This window comes from Geotrypetes seraphini, chromosome 17 (assembly GCF_902459505.1).
Source record: "Geotrypetes seraphini chromosome 17, aGeoSer1.1, whole genome shotgun sequence".
Taxonomy (NCBI): Eukaryota; Metazoa; Chordata; class Amphibia; order Gymnophiona; family Dermophiidae; genus Geotrypetes; species Geotrypetes seraphini.
In genome coordinates, this window is record NC_047100.1 from 18,106,696 (window position 1) to 18,130,660 (window position 23,965).

General features: G+C 43.9%; 2 protein-coding genes across 16 annotated transcripts in view; one reads left to right on the top strand and one right to left on the bottom strand.

Annotated features, from left to right (window-relative positions):
- LOC117351126 overlaps positions 1-23,965 on the top strand; it is a 690,625-nt gene that overhangs the window by 148,318 nt on the left and 518,342 nt on the right. The window contains exon 3 of one of the 15 annotated variants that reach the window (XM_033925963.1): positions 7,947-8,010. The exons of the other annotated variants lie outside the window; for them this stretch is intronic. The gene's annotated coding sequence lies outside the window, so the exon portion shown is untranslated. The remainder of the gene's footprint in view (positions 1-7,946; positions 8,011-23,965) is intronic. 15 annotated transcript variants of the gene reach the window in all.
- Positions 1-23,965, bottom strand: part of FAM107A (family with sequence similarity 107 member A) — a 129,051-nt gene that overhangs the window by 88,656 nt on the left and 16,430 nt on the right. The gene's annotated exons all lie outside the window — the stretch shown is intronic.

Below are 23,965 nucleotides of genomic sequence, written 5' to 3' on the forward strand. Positions count from 1 at the left end.
GCCACAAAGTATCAAGTGGCTTTCCCGGAGTCCCAAGGAGATACAGTGGCAACCTCAAGCCCTAAGGTAGCTGATCCTGCTGGAGATAGAGTATACTGGTTGTCCAGGAGGCTGTGCATCCAAGATATACCTGAGGCGAACTCAGTGCTCTCTATCTCCACCTGCTGGTTGATGGACGTAATCCTATTAGTCTCTGGATTCATCTGCTGTTGTTGAATATCATTGTGTATCTCTCTAGTACTGAATTCCTAATAATAGTATAAGTGTAAGAAACAGGATGTACTGTGTGATGATTAGAAATGTATATATTTTTTCTTTTTCTATATTATTTAAATGGAGTCCTTATCATTACTTTGATTGAATTATGTTGTTAACCACTTTGATCCTTTTTTGGCTATTTATAACATAGTAAATGATGGCAGATAAAGACCTGTCACCCAGTCTGCCCATTAGTTATACCCATTAAAATACAGTCAAACCGTGGAGAGCAAGTAACTTGGTTTATGAGTGTTTTGCAAGACGAGCAAAACATTTTCTTAAATTTTAACTTGATAAACGAACATTGTCTTGCAGTACGAGCATACGTACGTGTGTAACGTCAAATATGCACAATATATGCGTGTCGCCTCACTGATTGTGGCTGACCGTAATACATGCACCCGCAGTTCAAGCACACACAACATACGCACATCTCACGCTGAGCGCGGCTGAAAGTAATAAAAGCATCACGCCCAATTCACCCACAGTGTAGTGACTGTTCGAAACGAGTGAGATCTTGCGATACAAGTACGCACGGTACCCTATTTTCTATTCAAGTTTTTGGGATGTGGAACAAATCGTCCGAGTTTCCATTATTTCCTATGGGGAAATTCGCTTTGCTATACGAGCGCTTTGGATTACGAGCATGCTTCTGGAACGAATTATGCTCGCAAACCAAGGTACTACTGCACATGATTAAATGAACTTGTCTCTTCTTTGCTATTTCTGGGTCATAGACTGTAAAGTCCATCTGGTATTGTCCTAGGTTCCAAATTTTGAGGTTGTCATCCAAGCTCACTCCAGCCTAGCCAACCATCCTGTTTGCAGGATATCTACCGTAAAGTCTGGCTAGTAACATCCTCATGTTCTAAGTTAGTGGAGTTCCCGTTGATGCCCTCCACAGCCCAATCCTACACCAAATCATCGCATATAGGACACAGACCATGCAAGTCTGTCCAGTACCGACCATAACTCCTTAATTTGCATTCTTTGTTTTCTAATTAAAGATCTTCTGTGTTTATCCCACGCTTTTTTAATTCCATCACCGTTTTCCTCTCTACCACTTCCCTCCAGAGAGCATTCCAGGCATCTACCACCCTCGATGTGAAAAAGAATTTCCTAGCATTGCTCCTAAGTCTTCCTCCTTGTAACCTCAAATTATGTGGTATATAAAAATTTTTCATAAACATAAACACTTAAAACCAAAAAGGTCCTGAGTTACTAAGTCTTATCTCCCCCCCTTTCCCCTGAATTCTACATTTTGTGCCCCAATTTCTGGGCTTTGGAACATCAATAATTGGGTGATCAGTCATTTATTGATGGTAATTGGCCCTCATTAAAATCTGCACGTACATCTGGATGCATGGTAACTCTTAGGTTCTTTTATTCTTATGCGCTTTGTTCAGCTGTGAATTTTAGTGTTTGGTGTGTCACATACATGAACGTTGTCTGTCTGGTATGTTACAAGTTTCAAGTTTAATAAAATTTTTGATTAATCGCTTAATCATATTTCTAAGCGATGAACATTTAAAAAAATTACAGTATTTGGGGGGACAATACAATACTTAACAATATTTTACATCCAAGCGGACTAAAAGAAGAATGAAATACAAAATCATTAAAGAAAAGTAAGACAATCAGGGTAAAAAAAACGAAAGACAGGGCAAACAAAAGTCATAATATTAAACTATAGAAATAAAAGTTTAACCAGCGGACTGCTAACTAATTATCAAAAGCATCCTTAAAAAGAAAAGTTTTTAAATTACTGTTAAATTTCTCCAGATTACGTTCTTCCCTTAAGTAAATAGGGAGAGAATTCCAAATTTGAGGTGCAGTAACAGAAAAAATAAATTGCCGTCTTGTATTAATAACCCTAAGAGAAGCTGAGAAGAATGGCTCTAGTCGAAAAAGACTCTCATCAAGTCATGATACGATTAACCTTTGGTGAAATAAATGCCTTCTGTAATCCCTATTTGTTCACTTGATTTGATGAAGTACAGTAGGTAAACCTGTTGTCAGAGTATCCATAAACCTATCTAGCAATAATGCAGATTTAATTGCCCAGTGATAAAGCACTGAATCAATATTTGGTATAGAAGTTCTTTTATTTCAGGCGCAGCATTCCATTACCCACGAAAGCCTGAATTAATGAAATGGTAATGGAGCGGCTTTGATTAGATTTTGACAGCTAAAAGCGTTCTCAACATAAAATGCTGCTTATCATTGCCTCAATGTCTTCCTAAGACAGCAGCCAGAATACTTTGCCGTCAACAAAGATATTGTAATAGAACCGTGTTGCAAAACTGTGTGCTGTGGCCCACTCGTATGCCTCTTGAGATTTCAGGTGTGCCGCGGCACACTGGGGAGGAGGAGAGGCGCCGGCCTATAGGACGCGCCTCTTGCGGCAAGAGGAACGTCCTGTAGGCAATCAGCCGGCACCAGCGCCTCTCCAGCCCTCTTCCCTGCCGGCACCCCTCACTGGCATCTCGGGGCCCATCCGAAGGGCCTTCGCGCATGCGCGGACATCGAGGTGAGACGTCGCACGTGCGCATGACATCATCACGGCAACGCCCCCGCACTTCGTGTCTCGAGCTGCGGCCACTACCGTTAGCCTGCCGCAACTCGAGAAAGTTTGCGGGATACTGTTATAGAAGGCTCATGAATAAACCCTATGGGCCAAATGTGATAAATGGCACCTAAATTTTAGGCACTGTTCTGTATACAGTTGTCAATCAGCCGCTAGGAGTCTTTTATAGAATCACACCTAGCAATGGCCATTAAGCTTGTCGAATCAGTTTGGGTTGTGTGTGGAATTTACTCCCTCTTATACGAACGCATCTCTGGTAGCGGTAACTGCTATGAGCGTCGGAGCAGTTACCGCCTCTGCCAATGCTAAAACCCGCGCTATGCGTTCGTAAAAGAGGGGGTTTAGCTAGGTGTTGGTAGGGGTCCACGATTTGGGTGCCTAACCTAGGTGCCATAGAGCCATTGGCTCTATGAGTCCAATATTCAGCTGGCAAAGATGCCCCTTCCACAGCCCTGCCCCCTTTTCCGTTGCTCACAAAAATATTTGCATGCACATCGTTATAGAAAAGCGTGTAGCAAGATGCACATGCAAAGCCATCTTGCTGCCAATTATTTATGCCAATTATTTATGGTTTATTTATTTATATCCCGCCCTTACCCAGGGCGGGTTACGAAAAATACATACACTTCTCCCTCCATATTCGCTGTGATAGGGGATTAACAGAACCGCAAATACAGAAAAACCGCGAATAACTTTTTCATGTTATTCGCTGTTTCCTATTAAAAACCATCGTGAATATGGTGGAACCGCGAATAACACGGTGGGAGACCTGGCCTGTTCCTGAAGGAGAGGCAAAACAGGGTGAAGCAAGTGCTGGGAATCGGCAATCTCTCTATGCAAGCTGACGGAACTTGGGGGGGAGGAGCCAGCAAGCTAAAAACCGTGAATAATCGAAACCGCGAATGCTGAAACCGCGATTACCGAGGGAGAAGTGTACATATAAATGAACACCAAATAATTCAATACAACACACACTACTTACAACAAACTAGGTGGGCCACCAGCACTCCACTTTCAACACATGCTTCAAAATCCTGCTCCATATTTCATCAAAAGATGCCCGTTTTAGTAATCGCTTAAAAACTTGCCAAGTTATGCTGTTGACATATGTATAAGGGTAGCTTATTCCATTCCCTCGGGCCCATACAACAAAATATGCTATCCCTGCCAGTCTAACAGATGGAATATGTAATTCTACCAACCCAGCAGGCCATAGTTGATGAGACGGGACGTGTGGCAGATACTCTCGATTAAACATTTTGGGGCCAAATTGTGCAAGCACATATAAACCATTAATAGCAACTTATAATGGCTCCTATAGGACAACTTTAACCAATACAGACTCACATGGTACTCAGACACATGATCCCGCCTCTCCAACCTAAACAAAGCCCTTATCACTGAATTCTGTGCTACCTGGAGAGCACACAAAGCCGAAGCTGGCACTCCCAGGAGCACCAGATTACAGTAATCAAGGGCAGAAAGGACAATCGTCTGCAAATTAGTTTTACATGTACGTTCAGATAAATAGGATCTTAGACCATACATAATGCAGAGGTTAAAAAAGACTTTCATAGAAACATGATGGCAGATAAAGGCCAAATGGTCCATCTACATCATTCATTGTCTCCTCCTCTCCCTATTGGCTAAGGCTCTTAACACTTGCATTGTGATGTCATAAAACTTTGTGGTTATAGAAACATAGATCACTGTTATACTAATCACCTTTGTTTTACTTCAAACTCTAATTGCAACACAAGCTGATGTGGTTAAGTGAACACTCAGACCCGCAGCTGAGGTCCGGTGAAACAAGTTCACGGAGCAGCTGTTAAGGAGACCATCATTGTTGTTCACAGTCTCCTCCACCAAACAAAGACTAAATAACCACACACAAACTTGAAGAAAATAAAATAATAAATTTAACAGCAACTTAACTTTGAATGGTGTGGATGATACACATAACTGCTCCGGGCTCCTCCGTTTATTCACAATACCGACCCCCCCCAACCTAGGTTTCACCCGCTGGCTTCTTCAGGAGGGGTACTACAATTACAAGATGACTCAAATCAGCACTACACCACACACCTTGCTAACTTAATAAACACTACATTTTGAAATACTCAATATAAACACTCTCTCTGCAACTTACCGGCACAAACACTCCATACTGCACACACACACGCACTGCTGACAAGAGGAACTTCCCAGCAGGCCACGCTTTTGCTACCTGCTACGTCATCACTCCTTACATCATGAGTGAAAGATTATAGTTGAAACCATTCAATATCATTGTTTAATCCTGCGGGGCCAAGGTATGCCATTGGAATATAAACTTCTGCCGCATTACCGAAAAGATGTGCTGAGACTAGAGTCGGTGCAGAGAATGGCAACCCGGATGATCGCGGGTCTCAAGGATCTCCCTTACGAGGAAAGGCTGGATAAGTTACAGCTCTACTCACTCGAGGAACGCAGAGAGAGGGGAGACATGATCGAGACGTTCAAGTATCTCACGGGTCGCATCGAAGTGGAAGAAGATATCTTCCTTCTCATGGGTCCCTCGGCAACCAGGGGGGCACCCGTGGAAAATCAGGGGAGGGAAACTGCACAGTGACCACAGGAAATTCTTTTTCACTGAGAGAGTGGTTGATCGCTGGAATAATCTTCCACTTCAGGTCACTGAGGCCAGCAGCGTGCCTGATTTTAAGGCCAAATGGGATAGATACGTGGGATCTATTCACTGAGTTAGGTGGGGAAGGGTCATTGCAGTGGGCAGACTGGATGGGCCGTGGCCCTTATCTGCCGTCTATTTCTATGTTTCTATGTATGTAAATAGAGAAGATGTTGAGTAATATTTCCGGATTTTTTATGAGCACACATAAGAACAGTATATTGTAATTCCTCAATGGAGTGCTGTTGTTCAATCCAATGGCTAACTAGGGGGGCAGTAGCAAGCTGTGTGGTGTAGTGCTGATTTGAGTGTTCCCTCTAAGCTGAGCAGGTGTCCTCCAGCTGCATTGCTACCACTAGGGGGTGGAATATTTTCAGTCGCTAAGGACAGGTATGTTCCCTGGAGTCCTGCAGAACTTGCCTGTCCCTCACAATTGAAAAATGTGACAGTAAAACAGCACCCTCTATTGGTGAGACTGTGGGTGGAGGACTCCTGCTCAGCTTAGAGGGAAAGCCAGCGGGTGAAACCTAGGTTGGGGGGTCGGTATTGTGAATAAACGGAGGAGCCCGGAGCAGTTATGTGTATCATCCACACCATTCAAAGTTAAGTTGCTGTTAAATTTATTATTTTATTTTCTTCAAGTTTGTGTGTGGTTATTTAGTCTTTGTTTGGTGGAGGAGACTGTGAACAACAATGATGGTCTCCTTAACAGCTGCTCCGTGAACTTGTTTCACCGGACCTCAGCTGCGGGTCTGAGTGTTCACTTAACCACATCAGCTTGTGTTGCAATTAGAGTTTGAAGTAAAACAAAGGTGATTAGTACAACAGTGATTTATAAGTATCACCTTGGATAAATATATTCCCTTGCTGTTTTTTGATTATAGAAACATGGAAACATGATGGCAGATAAAGGCCAAACGGCCCATCTAATCTGCCCATCTGCAGTAACCATTATCTCTTTCTCTCTCCGAGAGATCCCACGTGCCTATCCCAGGCCCTTTTAAATTCCGACACAGTCTCTGTCTCTACCACCTCTTCTGGGAGACTATTCCTTGCATCTACCACCCTTTTTATAAAAATGTATTTCATTAGATTACTCCGGAGCCTATCACCTCTTAACTTCATCCTATGCCCTCTCAATGCAGAGTTTCCTTTCAAATTAAAGAGACTCGACTCGTGCACATTTGCATTACGCAAGTATTTAAACGTCTCTATCTTATCTCCCCTCTCCAGCCTTTCCTGCAAAGCATACAGATTGAGATCTTTATTAAGTCTGTCCCCATACGCCTTATCATGAAGACCACGCACCATTTTAGTAGTCTTCCTCTGGACCGACTCCATCCTTTTTATATCTTTTTGAAGGTGCGGCCTCCAGAATTGTACACAATATTCTAAACGAGGTCTCACCAAAGTCTTAAACAGGGGCATCAATACCTCCTTTTTCCTACAGGCCATACCTCTCCCTTTGCAACCTAGCATCGTCCTTCTAGCTTTTGCCGTCACCTTTTCAACCTGTTTGACCACCTTAAGGTCATCACATACAGTCCCACCCAAGTCCCACTCTTCCGTCGTGCACATAAGTTCTTCACCCCCTAAACTGTACCGTTCCCTCGGGTTTTTGCAGCCCAAATGCATGACCTTGCAATTCTTAGCATTAAATTTTAGCTGCCAAATTTCAGACCATTCTTCAAGCTTCACCAGGTCTTTCTTCATGTTATTCACGCCATCCGGCATGTCTTTCCTTATCATTGCCTGCACTTGCCCCCTAAATTGATTGTTAGCACCCAATTACTGGCACTAATTGATTCATGAGGCAATTAAATTGCATGTGTAAATTGGGTGCATGCTCAAATTTGCATGGACAACCGTGGTTGCCATATATAGAATCTTCGACTGCTACTGCTGTTTATTATTTCTATAGTGCCGAAAGGCGTACAAAGCGCTGTACATTTGACATGTAATAGACGGTCCCTGATCAGAAGAGTTTACAATCTAATTTGGACAGACAAGTGGGATATATATAGGGCAGGGGTAGGGAACTCCGGTCCTCGAGAGCCGTATTCCAGTCGGGTGTTCAGGATTTCCCCAATGAATATGCATTGAAAGCAGTGCTTGCAAATAGATCTCATGCATATTCATTGGGGAAATCCTGAAAACCCGACTGGAATATGGCTCTCGAGGACCGGAGTTCCCTACCCCTGACATAGGGGGTTGGGGAGTTTCTTGCAGGGGGGAATGATAGGATGCACGTAGGTATATTTTGCGGTGAGAGTGAGTTAGGAGTTGCAATCTGGGGAAAGTTCTTAAGAGCCTTTATTGGTAAAAGTATTTCATGATCAATGCATGTACTTGTGAATTCTGTTTATGGTCCACACTCTCAGTTGGTATGAAAAAGACTTTCTAAATTACCCTCTGTCCATGGATTCTACATAGGTCATCCAGAGCTGGGTGCTCAAATCGATCTCACCTAAAGGTCCAGAAGTTACCAGGCTTGCAGGTAACTAATATTTTTAGGCAGAGGAGGGCTCACATATTAAAGAGTTAAAGGGGGAATTGAACCTGGCTCCTGTTTCCCACTGTCCACTGCACTTACCACTAGGCTACTCCATCCACTTGTTTACTGCTTTCTTAGGAATGGCCACAATATGTATCTAGAGTGGTCGTAGAGCTTTGAATCTATTGCCCTGGGTACCATCTTCATAGGGGTATCAGTGCAGGTGCCTCTCCTCCTCTCTGCCCCCTGCGTGCCTCCTTAAATATTCACCGGCATGAGCAGCATCGTCTACCTACTGCTCGCACTAACCTTGGCTCCCTTCTGATGTCACTTCCTGGTTGAGGGACCAGGATGTGATATCAGAAGGGAGCTGAGGCCGGCATGAGCAGCAGGTGGAAGATGCTGCTCGCGTCGGTGAATATTTCAAGAGGTATGTGAGGGACGGGGAGCACTTAAGCAGCGGGGAAGAGTGGGGGGGGGGGGCGCATGGCATGACAATGCAAGGTACCATCGTCCCAGGCACTAACCTCCCTCGCTACGGCACTGATTGCCACTGTCCCATCTTGGGGGGGGGGGGGGGGGATCAGCCTTAATCCCTCCAGTGGTCAGCTGGTCAATTAGGGCCTTTTTTCTGACTTAGGCTCCCTTTTAGAAATCCGTGCGGCAAATGCTCAAGATGCCCATCGATTCCTATGAGCATCTGAGCATTTACCGTGCTGGCCCGCACTGCTGGCGTAGGTAATAGAGGGGGGGTTGGTCCTGACTGACACAAGTCTAGATAAAAATGCCATGGACCTGTTTTCTCTTCCATTATTGCCAATTGTAAACTTGCCCAATTCCCGCCCAAAACACGCCTCCAACACACCTCCAACACACCTCCTTGCTATTTGGACAAACTCGGTGAAAAATATCCCAATACTATCTTTTTGAAAATCATGATTTAGACATTTTTGGCGAGAAAAACATCCGTCTGCCGCTTTGAGCCACTTTTCAGATGTTTTTCTCTTTTGAAATATGCACCATATTAACACGTTAAGATTCCTGATTATTTTGTAAATGATGCATGAAGATAACATGACCTCTTGTCCTTCGTGGTATAATATACTGTCGCAATATCTTCTGTGGTTTCATTGCACCGGGATTGCTTAGCGCATCCATTTTTGGCTTCCGATAAGCCACTAAAGATATTTCAGTCTGCAAAATTCCACGGCCGCAGGCCTGAAACCTGTTCTTGTGAAATAATGTTCCTAAGCAAATGAACCTTGAGAAAGGGAATGTGAAAAGGAGCAGGGATCCCGCTGACTTGTCAAGAACAATAAGGAAAAGTTAGCAGCGACTTGGAAAGCAGTCAGAAGATCTCATTACAGTACGTCACCACTGCAGCGCTGCTGCTCAGAACCCTGTGAGAATGGCAGGCAGGCGAAGCACTTTGCTATTCAAGTGGAAAATTGTTACTGCTCAAAATAGCCCCGTGTATTATTTTATTCATAAATGAAGCACAGTTTGACGCAGCTGAAGGGCGCGCTGCCTTTAGTCTTGCTGCCTGCATGAAAGCCCCCTCAAATATGTTCGCCTAGCAGCGTGTGCTGGCCTGAATGAGGTGTGCTTGGAGCAGATCGAAAAAGTTAAAGAAGTCTGCTTGGAAGCAAACATCGTTTTAGGAAAATGATGAGGCCCGGCCGAGGCTGTTCCATGATTTACAATTCGGATACGGCCAGTTCACAGCTTCAAAAGAGCGGGATCGGTTTTCAGTACTAATTGAAACGTTAGCCAGTGGGCACTTAAATGAATATGTGCAGTGAGGGCCAAATTCTAGAAACGGCATCCTGATTGTAGGCGGCAGAGAGATGGTGGGCAATGGTCTGAAGAGAGAGAAGTTGGACCTGGGGTGGTGTGGAGGAAGAGGGAAAGATACTTGAAGGGAGAACTGTTGGGAAGAGAAAGGGAGAAATAGTGGACCTGGGGAAGGGAGGCAGGCATGCAGGGGGAAAGATGGTATGGGGCAGTTGGGAAGAGAAAGGGAGAGAAGTTGGATCTGGGGATGGAAGGGAGTGAGGGAGAAATGTTAGGCCTGTGGATAGAAGACAAAGAGATGCAGCATCTCTCTTTTTTCCCCTCCATTTCATTGTTCAGCATCAAGAGGGGAGGGAAGAAAAAAACAGAAAAGAGAGGGAGCAAAATGTTGGACCATGGGGATAGAGGAGCAGAGATGGACCCATGGGAGGGCAGGAGGGAAGAGAGCTGGGATAAGAAGATGCTAGGAGATGGAAAGAAAGGGGCAGGGAGTTTTAGACTGACCAGAGGATAGAGGGAGGGGTGAGCCATGTGGATGAGGTCAAAAGGCAAATGACAAGATGAGTGAGAGAGAAGTGAGTACAGTGGTAGAAATGTGGTAATGGGGAGTAGATACCACTGTCTAAGCAGCCAATCGGGACGCATGCTTTCTAAAAAAAAAAAAAAAAACCACTCGAGGCAGACCACCTACACTGTAGGCTTCTGTCGGGGGTGTAGGCAGGTGCCTAGGGATGCTTAAGCTCGCCCAAGGCTGGGCGTCGGTGTGGTTTTTGCCAGGAAGTAGCCTTAGGCAAGCTTAAGTGGCCCAAGGCGACTCCCTAGGGCCGCGATAGGCACCTGAAATTTATTTTATTTATTAGGCGGCTTTGCAAAAGTAACATTCACAAAATGGAACAAACAAAAATTCTACAAACATTTCACAGATCCTCATAATGCGCTCATCCTAAAACCAGCATTAAAGCAAAGACATCTTTAATTAAAATGCTTCTATAAAAAATGTAAGTTTTAAGCCTTTTTTTTTTTTTTTTGAACTTATGAATATCAGATAAGGCTCTTTGGGGTCCGGTTAATTTGTTTCAAATAGATGCGGCCGCTAAACTGATGGCGGCAAGGAAATCTCCCTGCTGCGATCAGGTCAGTGGCCGTGGCAGGGAACCACCGAAACCCACCGCGAGTCGGCCAGCAGCCAACCTCTCCCACACTTGCTGGCACCCCCCCCAATTCCTCGCTTCCCTGCCCTCTCCTCCAATTTTTCTACCCACCAAATGCCCTCCCCTTCCTCCCTCCTTCCCTCCCCCACCTCCCCTGGTTCTACCAAATGTCTTCCCATCCAGTCCTTCATTTAAATATCAGCTGCTCCAGGGGGCCCCTGTGGACTGGATGCCCTTCCCTTCTCCCTCACCCTGTTGCAAAGCCCCCCCCCCCCCCCACACCTTTTAAAATGCAAGGGCAATGCTCTAGTGCTGCTGGTGGCTAGCTCAGCGCTGTCCCCAGTGGCAGGGGGTAGTCCGTCCTGGGCACCCTCTTGGTGGGGGCACCAGCACCCATCCTCTTCTCTGCCCTCCTCCTTCCCCACCCGCACTGTGCATGCATGCCTCTTCCCTCCCCCCCCGTACCTTTTTAATGTTTGCGGCATGAGCAGCAACCCCAAGCTGCTGCTCGCACCAGCATTGTATTGTTTCTGACGTCACATCCTGAGCCAGCGCCTAGAAAGTGATGTCGCAGGAAGAGCTGACGCTGCCGCGAGCAGCAGGTTGGGTTGCTGCTCAAGCCATGAACGTTAAAAAGGTACGGGGGAAGGGAAGGGGGGGCACGCGTGGTAGGAGGAGATGGGTGGGCGGAGAAGAAGGCAAGGGAGGGGTGCTACCATTCAACCTCGCTACGCCACTGGCTGTCCCTCTACCTCTGTCTGCCCAAACAGAAACAGGAAGTTGTGTCAGAGAGGGGGCGGGGGCAGACCATGGCAGAGGAACAGCGCCGAGGAAGCCACCCGCAGTGCTAGAGAATTGCTGCTGCACCGGCCACCCCTTTGAAAAGGTAGGGGGGGGCTTCGGAACAGAGTGGGGAAGAAAGGAAGGACAAAGCAGCCCACAGGGTCTCCTTAGAACTGTGGGGCCTAGGGCAGCTGCCTTGTTTGCACCCCCCCTCCCCCCATGACAGCCCTGCACACAGGCAATTTAACTAGACAGGAGCCTCTTATTTTGAATACTGACTCCAATTTTATCTTCTCCATTGTTAAGTCCATGATCTGAAGCAGCTCACTTAAAATTCTGTACCAAAACAAATGCTTGAGCCTTTGATGCTCTGCATGGTCAGAAATATCCAAGTCAGTCAATCTCATTCATCGCTTTAGGGTTTTGTAACACACATTTTTCTGGATTCTGTAGATGGCGTCCGGATTTTGGCACCTAGCTTTGGGCATGCTTCTGAGATGCATGCTCAACTTAATTGGGTAATGAGCCATTAAAGAGCAATAATTGAGAGCAATTAAGATCTGTACATGTGTCTGGCTGCACACTATTCTATAATGCTTGGGGCTCAAATCTCAAAGCATAAGAACATTGCCATACTGGGAAAGACTGAAGGTCCATCAAACCCAGTGTCCTGTTTCCAACAGTGGCCAACCCAGGTCACAAGTACCTGGCAAGATCCCAAGGAGTACAACGGATTTTATGCTGCTAACCCAATGAATAAGTAGTGGATTTTCCCAAGTCCATCTTAATAAGGGTTTATAGACTTTTAAGAAATTATTCAAACCCTGCTGAGCTAACTGCTTTCACCACATTCGCCAGCAACAAATTGCAGAGTTTAATTATACATTAAGAACATAGGAATAACCAGACCAATGGTCCATCTAGCCCAGCATCCTGTCCTCACGGTGGCCAATCCAGGTCACCAGAACCTGGCAAAACCCCCAAGAGTAGCAACATTCAATGCTACCGATCCAGGGCAAGTAGTGGCTTCCCCCATGTCTGTCTCAATTACAGACTTTGGACTTTTCCTCCAGAAAAATGTCCAAACCTTTCTTAAAACTAGAAATGCCATCTGCTCTCTCCCCAACCTCTGGCAATACGTTCCAGAGCTTAACTATTCTCTTAGTGAAAAAATATTTCCTCCTATTGGTTTTAAAAGTATTTCCCTGTAACTTTGAGTATCCCCTAGTCTTTGTAATTTTTGACAGAGTGAAAAATTTTAACTGTTTTAGTCTTTCCTCATATGAGAGGAGCTCCATCCCCTTTACCATCTTGGTCACTCTTCTTTGAACCTTTTCTATCGCCGCTATATCTTTCTTGAGATAAGGAAACCAGAATTGAATACAATACTCCAGGTGAGGTCACACCATGAAGCGATAGAGGCATTAAAACATTCTTAGTCATGTCAACCATCCCTTTTTTTAATAATTCTTAGCATCTTGTTTGCTTTTTTGGGCAGAAAGTTTAATTGTATTTACGACAGCCAGATCTTTTTCATGGGCGCTAACCCCAAGGTAAACCCTAGCATCTGGTAACGGTGATTTGGGTTATTCTTCCCAATGTGCATCACTTTGCATTTGTCCACATTAAATTTCATCTGCCACTTGGATGCCCAGTCTTCCAGCTTCCTAAGATCTGCCTGCAATTTTTCACAATCCTCATGCATTTTAACAACTTTGAACAGTTTAATGTCATCTGCAAATTTAATCACCTCACTCGTCGATCCAATTTCCAGATCATTTATAAATAAGTTAAATAGCACTAGTACAGATCTCTGTGGCACTACACTGTTTACTCTTCTCCATTGAGAAAAATGTCCATTTAACCATACCCTCTTTTTTTCTATCTGATAACCAATTCCTAATCCACAACTGAACTTTGCCACCTATCTTATGACTCTTTACGTACGTTTATTCACATCTTCAAAGAAGTCAAACAAATTGGTGAAGCAAGATCTTCCTTGGCTGAACGCATGCTGACTTGGTCCATTAAATCATGTTTGTCTATGTGTTCCACAGTTTTATTTTTTATAATTGTTTCCATCATGTCCGGCACTGAAGTCGGGCCTACTGAATCTCCCCAGACCCCTTTTTAAAAATCGGCATAAAATTTGACCACCTTCCAATCTTCAGGTACTTCAAACAGTTTTAGCAACAGATCACTAACAGCAGGTCAGCAATTTCATGTTTGAGTTCTTTTAGTACCCTGGAATGTATGCCATCTGGTCCAGGTGATTTATCACTTTTTAACTTGTCGATTTGGCTTAGTACATCTTCTAGATTCACCGAGATTTCTTTCAGTTCCTCTGCATCATTACCCTTGAAAACCATTTCCGGTTTAGGTAGATCTCTTACATCTTCTTCCATAAAGACCGAAGTAAAGAATTCATTCAGTCTCTCTGCTATGGCCTTATCCTCCCTGAGTGCCCCTTTTGCTCCTTGATCATCCTACGGATTCCCTCACACGTTTTCTGCTTCTGTTGTACCTAAAAAAATTGTTGAGTATTTGCCTTTTTGGCAAGTTTCTCTTCATATTCTTTCTTAGCTTTCTTTATCAGTGCTTTGCATCTAATTTGCTCTTCTATTATTTTCTTCCTTCGGATTCTTTTTCCATTCTTTAAAGGATTTTTTTTTGGCTCTAATAGCCTTTTTCACTGATTGAAGAAATATTTTCTTCAATTTGCTGCAAATCTACTACTTAATAGCTTCATTGCATGCCCCCTAGTCCTAGTATATTTGGAAAGAGTAAACAAGTTATTCTTGTCTACCCATTCTGTTCCACTCCACTCAGTATTTTATAGACCGCTACCATATCTCTCCAGAGCCATCTCTTCTCCCAGTTGAAAAGGGAAAGAAAAGGGGAAAGGATTTGAACCTTTTTGATACCACCTTTTTGTAGTTTTACAACCACATTCAAAGCGGTTTACATACAGGTACTTCAAGCATTTTCCTTATCTGTCCTGGTGGGCTCACCATCTGTCTAACGTACCTGGGGCAGTGGAGGATTAAGTGATTTGTCCAGGGTCACAGGGAGCAGCTTGGGATTTGAACCCACAACCTCAGGGTGCGGAGGCTGTAGCTCTAACCACTGGGCCACACTCTTTTCTAGCCCCAGCCGCTTTAGCCTTTCCTCTTGGGGAGGTCTTCCCAACCCTTTTATCGTTTTAGTTCCATAACTCAAAAGGGATGTTGGTCATGGGAGGGAAATGAGCATGTCAGGGGCATTCCAAAAAGTTGTACACATTGTTACATAATCATGGGTCAATGTGCCCACTTTGGGTGTCAGCATTTATGCCAGGCTTTAGCAAGCATACTGTAAGACTGGCACCCAAATTTAGGACATAGGAGTCAGAACTAAACATGATCCTATAAAGGGAAATATGATAAAGTACCTGAAAAGGGAGTGTGTTCTTTATAGAATCACACTTAGCGCTGATCTTCTTCTGCATGCATTTTTAAGTGTAATTTCTCAGTGGTTCAGGGGACCTCCAGCCAGTCGGGTTTTCAAGTTATCCCTAATGACTATGCATCCCTAATAACTTCAAGAAGCCTTCTATTGCACTTATAATTTTTGATTACCACATAATAAATATATTTATGTCACACATATTACCAAACCACACACTCTGTGAACAAACCACACTAGGCAACTTTTTTCTTTATAAAATGGCTCAATGGGAATATCCCATTGGGCCAGAAAACCTGGCCTGGAACGACGCCTTTTGTTTTTCAGTTCCTTTCCAAAACCACATTGTCCCGTTTTTAAAATTATCACACGTTCTCTTGCTGTGTTTCAAATTGTTACCACAGTCTCATGTTGTTCAACCACAGTGATTATAGGTATCACCATTGGACTCTACAATCATGTTGCTCAGTCGGCATGAGACATGTTTGAATGCCTGACTCCTCCATTATGTGCAAAACTCTCTCAAGCGTATTCTTTAGGGATATCTTGAAAACCCGACTGGCTGGGAGTCCCCCAGGACAGGGTTGAAAATCACTGATGTATAGAATCTAGCCCATAATAAATTTTTACACCGTTAGGACTCTTGCTTGCTTCAGCATGGTAATAAGAAAAGTGAGTTCTCCATCACCCTGCAATTGCTGAGCCACAGCAGACCCAGACTAATAGAATCAGTTCCTGGGTATTTGTTCAGGCTACATATTTTTCACAAATGGTTAAAATGCCTCTTGGCACTTGGCTTTAATTATCTGCAATTTGATCTGGGTTCAGTAGTTCATGATCGCTCATGCAGAAATGTCTCGGCCAACAATGAAAACCAGATCACACGTAATTAGGAAACAGAATGTGATATGGACTGAGGTTAAGCTCTCTTACCGATCCAGATGAGCTTGAGATATGCGAGGAGGGGTTATCTTGCAGTCTTTGGTGTGTAGTACTGTATATCATGTGTCTACTTTTTAGTTTTGAGTGCAGAAATAATTTTAGAGCCACAGAAAAATGTATTGGAACACTGAGGCCCGGATTCTGTAACTGGAATCGCGCCTCCAGCAAAGGTAGACCGGGGTTTTCCTGACCTACATTTCTGGGGCCTACCTATGATGTGAATTGCGCCTGTCTAGGTATTTTAGGCACCGGATCATAGGCAAGACAGAAATCCTGTCAGATTGAAAGGGACACAAGAGGGAAGGAAATGCAAGAAAGTAAGAGGCTGCAAACTCAAGTGTATGTACACGAAGAACGCAAGGAGCCTAAGGAATAAGATGGGGGAATTGGAAGCTGTGGCATAAAAAGATAACCTCAACATCATCGGCATCACAGAAACATGGTGGAACGAGGAAAACGTCTGGGACACTGTGCTACCGGGATACAGGCTATACTGCAGAGATAGAGTGGGGTATTGCCCTCTATGTCAAAGAGGGAATTGAGTCTACTGGAGAGAACACGCCAGAAACGAAAAATAAGGTTGAGTCTCTATGGGTCAAAATTCCGGGAACAAATGGAACGGAAATGAAGATCGGCATCTACTACCGACCCCAAGGGCAGTCCGAAGAAATTGATGGAGAAATGACGGACGAGATTAAACGCAACTGCAAGGGAGGCAACGCAGTTATCATGGGTGACTTCAACTATCTGGGGATAAACAGGATAGACTGGAACCTAGGCACCTCCGGCTGTGGTAGGGAGACCAAGTTCCTGGATGCTGTAGGCGATTGCTTCCTGGAACAACTTGTCAAAGAAAATAGGAGAGGAAATGCAATTCTGGACTTAATTCTAAATGGACTACGAGGACCGACGCAAAGTGTGGAAGTAGAAGGGACGCTGGTAAGCAGTGATCACAATATGATCTGCTTCAACCTGGACACAGGGGCAAAACATCGATCCAGAATGACGGCCACGGCACTAAACTTACGAAAAGGGAATTACGAAGGGATGAGACTCACGGTGGGTTAGAGCAGTGGTTCCCAACCCTGTCCTGGAGGAACACCAGGCCAATTGGGTTTTCAGGCTAGCCCTAATGAATATGCATGAAGCAAATTTGCATGCCTATCACTTCCATCATATGCAAATCTCTCTCATGCATATTCATTAGGGCTAGCCTGAAAACCCGATTGGCCTGGTGTTCCTCCAGGACAGGGTTGGGAATCACTGGGTTAGAGGATAAGCATTGTAAAAACGCTAGAGCAGGGGTGTCCAACCTTTTGGTTTCACTGGACCGCATTGGTCGAAAAAAATGTTTCTGGGGCCGCACAAACACGTAAACACTGCAGCAAGACAGAGGAGGGAGCCAGCAAGACAGTAAACTCCCGGGGGCAGCAGAGGAAAACACTGCATCGCCCTTGACTGGGGCCACACAAAATACTTCACGGGGCCACATGCGGCCCTCGGGCCGCAGGGTGGATACCCCTGCGCTAGAGCAAGCATGGTCCTTTTTTAAGGACACAGTCACCGAGGTGCAAAATCTATATATACCACGTATCAACAAGGGATCCAAGAGGAAAAAGAACAACAAACCAGCGTGGCTCACTGTAGCGGTGAAGGAAACGATCAGAGACAAGAAGACTTCATTTAAGGAATGGAAAAGGTCAAAAACGGACGAAAACTGGAAAAAGCACGAACATCATCAAAGCAGGTGCCATAAGGCAGTAAGAGGGGCCAAAAGAGATTACAAGGCGAAAAATAGCCAAGAAGGCAAAAAACTTCAAGCCGTTCTTTCGATATATTAAGGGGAAACGATCCGTGAAGGAAGCGGTGGGGCCGTTGGATGACCATGGAATAAAAGGAGTGCTAAAGGAGGACAAAGCCATCACCAACAAACTGAACACATTTTTTGTGTCTGTATTTACCGAAGAGGACATACGCAACATACTGGAAGCCGACAGGCTATACGCAGGAAACGAAGACGGGAAACTCACAGGGTTGACAGTCAGTGTAGAAGAGGTATGCAGGCAGATTGATAGGCTTAAAAACGATAAATCCCTGGGACTGGATTTCATCCATCTAAGGGTAATCAAAGAACTGAAAGGGGCTAAAGCTGAACTGCTTCAACCAATAGCCAATCTGTCGATCAAATCGGGAAGACTGGAAAGTGGCAAATGTTACGCCATCTTCAAGAAAGGTTTGAGGGGAGATACGAGAAACTACAGACCAGTGAGTCTGACCTTGGTAGTGGGAAAGATGGTAGAGGCACTGATAAAGGACCGCATCATTGATCACCTTTACGGACACGATCTGATGAAGACCAGCCAGCAAGGCTTCAGCAAAGGAAGATCTTGCTTGACAAACCTGCTGCACTTCTTTGAGGGAGTAAACAGGCAGATAGACAAGGGTGACCCAGTCGACATTGTATATCTGGATTTTCAGAAGGCGTTCGACAAGGTTCCGCATGAATGACTACTTTGAAAAATTGCAAGCCATGGAATAGAGGGTGAAATACTCACATGGATTAAAAACTGGCTGGCGGATGGGGAACAGAGAGTGGGGGGTAAATGGACAAAACTCGGACTGGAAAAGCGTCACGAGTGGAGAGCCGCAGGGTTCGGTGCTTGGACCTGTGCTCTTCAACATCTTTATAAATGATTTGAACATTGGTACGATGAGTGAGGTGATTAAATTTGCAGATGATATGAAGTTATTCAGAGTAGTGAAGACGCAGGAGGATTGCGAAGACCTGCAATGTGACATAAACATGCTCTAGAAATGGGCTGCAACAGGGCAAATGAGGTTTAACATGGATAAGTGTAAGGTGATGCATGTCAGTAACAAAAATCTTATACACGAATACAGGATGTCCAGTGCAGTACTTGGAGAGACCCCCCCAGGAAAGAGACTTGGTCGACAAGTCAATGAAGCCAACCGCGCAATGCGCATCGGAGGCCAAAAGGGTGAACAGAATGCTGGGAATGATTAAGAAGGGGATCACAAATAGATCGGAGAAGGTTATCATGCTGCTGTACTGGGCCATGGTACGCCCACACCTGGAATACTGTGTCCAGCACTGGTCGCTGTACATGAAGAAGGACACGGTACTACTCGAAAGGGTCCAGAGAAGAGCGACTAAAATGATTAAGGAGTTGGAGGAGTTGCCGTACAGTGAGAGATTAGAGAAACTGGGCCTCTTCTCCCTTGAAAAGAAGAGACTGAGAGGGGACATGATCAAAACATTCAAGATAATGAAGGGAATAGACTTAGTAGATAAAGACAGGTTGTTCACCCTCTCCAAAGTAGAGAGAACGAGAGGGCACTGTCTAAAGTTAAAAGGGGATAGATTCCGTATAAATGTAAGAAAGTTCTTCTTCATCCAGAGAGTGGTAAAAAACTGGAACATTCTTCCGGAGGCTGTTACAGGGGAAAACACCCTCCAGGGATTCAAGACAGTTAGACAAGTTCCTGCTGAACCAGAACGTACGCAGGTAAGGCTAGTCTCAGTTAGGGCATTGGTCTTTGACCTAAGGGCCACTGCTTGAGCCGACTGCTGGGCATGATGGACCACTGGTCTGACCCAGCAGTGGCAATTCTTATGGTTGTTATTGCTCTTCAATTAAGGCTCTCAAAAAAATTATTCAAAGGCAAGGAAACAGCACTCTAAACAAAGATCAAACATCCACACACACATTTTCTCAGTAGTCAGTTACAAATGCAAAAGCTGGACACTTTAGAAACAAGATTGAAAGAAGATTGACTCATTTGAGCTTTGATGCTGAAGATAGATTTTAAGAATGCCATGGACCTTGAGAAGAACAAATCGATTCTGGAAGAGATCAAACTGGCTATATCACTCGAAGCCCAAATGATGAAGTTACGACTGTCTTATTTTGGTCACACCATCAGAAGAGAGAGATCACTGGAGAAGGACATCATGTTTGGGAAGATCGAAGGAACTAGGCGAAGAGGGTGACCTGCAATCGGATGGTTGGACATGTTGAAAACAACCATGAGGATGATGCTGGAGGACCTTTCTGGACTAGCACAAAACTGATATCTTTTTAAATCCACATTTCATCACATCGCTAGGACTCGAACATAAGTTAACGGCACCTAACAATTGTGATGCGAATTCTCTCTAATAAGCTATGGGAAAGTTTTTGATGAGTTCAATGTGAGAAGATATCTTGGATAAAAGGATTATTTTTTATTTCTTTTAGTTTTCCCCTGATGAAGCTGGTTTACGGTAAAACTGGGATCCCAGTTGGGTTTTGTATGGTGATTATTCATTATAATTACAGACGTTCCCCAGGAAGACATCGCAGAGACTCTTCTTTAGCAATAAAGAGAAGTGAGAAAGAAAAACTGAAACGGATAAGTGCACTTAATTCTCTTTTAAATTTTGAAATGATTTTTGAACTGAGCTTTCTATTGAAAACTGGGTGCGTCCTCGCTTTGATTGAAAAATGAGCACATATATATGAGCTACGTTAGTGGCCATTTTCTGAGCACTATACATTGTCACAGAGTACATTATTAAAATATTATTTTTCTTTTTGCATTGAAATATCAATATTTTGGGAATGAGAGACCAAAAAATTAGGCCTGGTAAAACCTGACCTAATATATAGGTGCCTACCTCTAGGATGCCTAGCGATGCCTAAACAAGGTGTGATTCTATAAATGCCTAGTGGTTGATTGACAACCACACTGAGCAGCTGTGGATAGGCATCATTTATAGAATCTGACCCTAAATGCTGATATGCAAATTTTTTAAAGGCCATGTCATTAATTTTAAAAAAAATTAAAAAATAGATAAAGGCTACTTTAATGGAAGCAGTAAAAATGGTCTTAGTACATAGGAAAACATGCACAAAGGAGCACCAAAGCCTCTTTTTTTTACCATAGCTTAGTAAAAGGGCCCTTTAGTCTCTCTCTTAACAAGTCATCCTTTTCTGTCAATTTATTTTCCTAGACAGTGTAATCTGGAGCATTTTTGATACCTGTACTGCTCTGCCTATTTATACACCTGCTAACTTAACTACTGTTTGACTGTGGCAATCTATGAGCTATGGAAGGAAAACTTCTCCTTTGCACTGCACAATGTCGCCACCTAGTGGAGGACACTGCAATTATTTTCTTGCTTGAAAGTATAGGAAGCTATTATTCAAAATTATAACTTTTCTATTGAAAGCTACGTAACTTAATGCATGTCAACAAACGTTCAGGTGTAATGCACTCTTTACCAGGTCAAAAAAGAATGAAAGAAGGATCCTTTACTAAGCTGTAGTCCTCTTTTACTAAGCTGCGGTAGAGGTTTCTACTACGGCCTGGGGTGCTAAATTCTCTGATGCTCATATGAATTTTATGAGCGTCGGAGCAGTGTTGGAACATTTAGCGCTCTGGGCCACGGTAGAAACCTCTACCATGGCTTAGTAAAAGCTGGTGGTGGTGTTAGGTGCCAATACTACCTCTCTAAGATTCATCTACACTCAGAGGGACACAATCTTCTCTGTCATGGCACCACAAATATGGAATTCAATGTCGTTATATATTAGGGGAGAAAAATCACTAGATAGGTTCAAAAGAATTTCTAAAAAGCTGGCTCTACAAAGATGCTTTTGAATCCTAAATTTCGGTGTTTTTGATTCCTTGTACTCAGCTTTCATCAGAAATCTACTAACCTTACAAAAGAAAATTAATGGGTAACAACTCCCTACCCTAATGTTCTAACCCAAGGTGAGAGAAGTTAGGCGTCAAAGGCACTCTCAAAGAGGTAGGCCTTGAACACTGCCAGAGGCAGAGCCTGCTGTAGGGATTTGGGCAGCTTGTTCCAAGCATAAGGCGCAGCAAGGCAGGAGGGACAGAGTCTGGAGTTGGCAGTTGAAGAGAAGGGCACAGATAGGAGGGACTTACCAGCTGAGCGGAGCTCTCGGGTGGGGGGGGGTGTCATAGAGGGAGATAAGTGAAGAGAGATAGTGAGGGGCAGCTGAGTCAGTGCATTTGTAGGTCAGTAAGAGGAGCTTAAATTGTATTCGGAAACAGATGGGAAGCCGATGAAGTGACTTTAGGAAGGGTGTAACATGAGTAAAGCGGCTGTCCCGGAATATGAGTCGTGAAGTCAAATTTGAGGGGAGCGAGATGACTAAGCGGAAGACCAGAGAGCAGTGAGTTACAGTAGTCTAAGCGCGAGGTGATGAGGGCACGGATAAGTGTTTTGGTAGAGAGGAAGAGTCGGATTTTGGTAATATTATAAGAGGAAGAAGCAGCAAGCTTTAGCGATATGTTGTAACTGGGCGGTGAAGGAGAGAGAGGAGTCAAAGATGGCCCCGAGATTATGAGCAGACAAAACAGGAAGGATAAGAGACAGAGACCGAGGGAAGCGGAGAAGTGGATTTAGGCAGGAAGATAATTGCAAGTTATTTTTTTTTTAAACCCAAAATAAAACCCTCCATTACTGACATGCCTATCTTATTGATTTCCATCTAAAGTTCAATTGGGATAATATTGTGATGTTTGGTGACTATATGAAACAGACAAATGTCTGCAGATTTCAGGAATATTTAATACCCTGGAAGCTAAAAAAAACAACAACAACCCATCATGTCCCCGCTTTTGTTTAATGTCTACATTGTGAATGTCCTGATATAACCCATTCTGAGCTTCGGGGAGGACAGGCTAGAAATCGAAATAAATAAATGTTAATGGTTACTAGGAAGGCAGTGGAGAAGAAAACGGAACATTTTATAATGTCTTTGTGTCGCTCCATGGTGCAACTGCATATTGGCAATTCTGGCCACCACATCTCAAAAAAGATATATTGGAATTAGAAAAGGTGCAATCAAGGGTGACAAAATGATAAAGGGGGATGGGATGGCTTTCCTATGAGGAAGGGCTGAAATGGCTCTTCAGCCTGGAGAAGAGACGGCTAAGGAAAGATATGAGAAAAGTCTATAAAATACTGAGTGGAATGAAATGGAAAGATGTAAAGTTTATTTGATTTTTTAGCCTGTTTTCCCAAAGAAGCTCAGAACAGGTTACAAATCAGGTACTTAAAGCATTTTCCCTCTCTGTCCTGGACAGGCTCACAGTCTGTCTAATGTACCTGGGGCAGTGGAGATTTAAGTGACTTGCATAGGGTCACAAGGAGTAGTGCAGGATTTGAACCCACAACCTCAGGGTGCTGAGGCTGTAGCTCTAATCACTATCCACACTACTTTTTTTTTAAAAAGTACAAGGACCTGAGGGGGGGAGGGCACATAATGAAGCTATCAAATAAATTTAAAACAAGCTGGATAAAATATTTCATCACTCATCATGTAATTTGTTGCCAGACAATGTGGTAAAAGTGGTTTACCGTAGTAAAGGGTTTGGACAAGTTCCTAAGAGAAAACTCCATAAGTCATTATTAAGATGTCTGTTAACCGCTTTGATCCTTTTTGGCTGTAATAGGTGGTATATAAAGATTTTAATTAACATAAACACTGCTTATACCTGGGATAAGCAGCATAAAATCTGTTCTGCTGTTTTGGGATCTTGCCAGGTACTTGTGACCTGGATTGGCCATTATTGGAAACAGGATACTGAGCTTGATGGACCTTTGGTCTGTTCCAGCATGGCAATGGTTATGTTCTTATGTCCTCTTTCCTCTTTCCATATTCTCTCCCTCCTCCCCTTTATCTTATTACTTTGCTTTCCTCCCTTCTCCGCTCCTGTACTAAATAACTTATTACCTTATATACTCAAATATAACCTGATCCGAATATAAGTCAAGACCCACTTTCCCCCAACAAAGGAGGGAAAAA